Consider the following 2540-nt stretch of genomic DNA (forward strand, 5'->3'; position numbering starts at 1 on the left):
GCCAGATTTGTAAGGTAGAATTGGGATCATGATAGTGGGGGGAGGAAGCATTTAATAACTAGAGGAAAGTTAAATGTTTTATCGTTGCTACCCTGCACCCTGACTGGCTCATCTCCTCCCCACAACCCTTCAGTAATGGGGGTGTCCAGTTGCACTCAGACTTAAGAAGTCTAAATCCCACTGCACAAGCCACAGTGAACTTCCTTTATTCTTCCTTCTTACACACTTCACACAGGTACCGGCAACTTCCCTTTCTTCTTGATGGTTACCACCACGCTCTGTTCTGGGGCATTCTGTCACTCTTCCACCTCACCCATTTCTCAGTCTAGCTGAAAAAGAGACACACACTCTCTCCTCACCTTTCTTTCTCCTTGGACAGCAAACTCAAAGCATTTTGCTTAAAGCATTTTAGTACCAATGATTGCTGGGAAACAGAAACATATAAAAAATAGGAAGATTTACAAAGGTCTTGGTTTCCAGTGTATAATATGACTTCCTGATAGGGTATCACGTTAGATTTCAGCTCTTCTATTTTAATTATTCTTCCTATCGGCTTGGTCAGTATAGACCCTTAACTCTGAGGTGGCCCATGAAGAAAAAAGCATGGTGGAATGACAGTAAGCAATTTGCTTTTCTGAGAACCTCTGTTGTTGGTTGCCATGGCGGCAATTTTGAGTCTTTGTGAGTCTCCACTCACCCACGTGTGCAGACTAGAACTACTTGCAGAAGCAGAATGCTTGGCTTCTCTTCCAAAATGCCTCTGGTGGGTTCAAACCTCCAGCTTGTAGTTAGGCACTAAGCCGACTGTATGATCCTCTAGTTCAGGGGTTCTCAACCTGTGGGTCATGAACCCTTTGGGGGTTGAACCACCGTTCACAGGGGTTGCCTGATTCATAACAGTAGCAAAATTGCAGTTATGAAGTAGCAACAAAAATAATTTTATGGTTGGGGGTCACCACAACATGAGGAATTGTATTGAAGTGTAACAGCATTAGGAAAGTTGAGAACTACTGCTCTAAGAGGTTATGAATCATTCTAAAAGTGATACATAGGAAACATTTTAGTGTGATTTACACTCCCCTCCCTTGTCTTTCTTCAATATCTATACAGATTCTAATGGTACATAGCAGGATATTTAAGAACAGGCAGATAAGCATAAGCAAAACAAAACTCTAAATAAGCAGTTTCCAAATTGTTTCCCACAGAATAATAGTCCTCTAAGAATACTCCTTATCTCTGCTACCTGTCCCCGCAAAGAAGGTGTGTTGGGTAAGGGGTAGGTAGATGGTCCTATGGTCAAGTGAATTTGTGAAATATTGTGAACTATATTACTGGCCAATGCTTTTCAGGAATGGATCACTGGTCCTCCTACTTAGGCTTAGTCTGGAAGCTATAACTTGTCTATCATGGATGCTCCTGGTGGAATTTAAATCACTGGTGGCACACCTTCCACCATCACAGCAACACACAAGCTACCACAGATCTCACTTTAGATATCACTATATCTATTACTAACAATTATCACTATAAGCAAAGAAAATAATGAAGTTGCCGAGGATACCATTTTACTTGGCCCCACAATCAATGTTCATGGAAGCAGTAGTCATGTGCTATAGAATACTGGGACTTTCGACGCTGTGTTTTCAGGGTGCACAACATCCTTCATAGGCCATACCAGAAGGACTCAATGTGGAAACCCCATAAGTGAATGGGCTCTACCCCAAACTCACCTGTATCCCTTGGCTTAAGTCTGAAACTATATGGTGTGCGAAGAAACAGAAGACAGCTATATCAAAGACATAGGACCGGTGGGCGTCAGAGTACCACATTATTTACTACTTCAATGCCTTTCTTGCTCTATTAAGATATGTATTAATAATCTGAGTAGGCTTGGTTCTTCTACTGTCAATGAATATTATTGAAAGTTTTGCCTTACCCCCAATCCCCACTGCATATATAAATAGTGTCCAGACACATAAGGATTTAATCTGTACAAGTCAATAATCATGTATTGCAGGTTGTAGCTAGCCTACATTTGTATAATCTTCTTTTCTCAGCTGTCTTTTACATCTTTACCATTGGCTAAATTAATGATATTATCAACAGAATGACCTTATCCTCCATGGAGAAGATTGATAATGGTCTCTAACATAAAAGGACAATGGTATCTCTAAAGTGAACAGAGGCATATATAAACAATACATATACGAGTGGATTTGAGGCTCACACTTAATTCTAGCCCCAATCTAAGAACCATTGGCTCTTGTGACATAGCTTTGATTGATAAAACCCAAATCCAAAGGAGGAGATGGTATCAGAGCTAAAATTGTGAACTCCTGGTTTCCAGAAGGCTATGGATGACAGTGGAAGCCCAAAATCCATTTCCTAGAGCTCTGCATAGAATAGGCCTCTGGTAAACCATAGTCCAGGGAAGTGATTAGCCTGGTTATCAGACAAAGAGTATTGCAGAGAGGCTTATAGTAGATTAAAATGTAACATCTGATTTGAATGGCTAAAATGTAGCATCTCATTTGATCCCC

The sequence above is a fragment of the Echinops telfairi genome, unplaced genomic scaffold, assembly GCF_000313985.2.
Source record: "Echinops telfairi isolate 266 unplaced genomic scaffold, ASM31398v2 ScPeMD7_443;HRSCAF=831, whole genome shotgun sequence".
Taxonomy (NCBI): domain Eukaryota; kingdom Metazoa; phylum Chordata; class Mammalia; order Afrosoricida; family Tenrecidae; genus Echinops; species Echinops telfairi.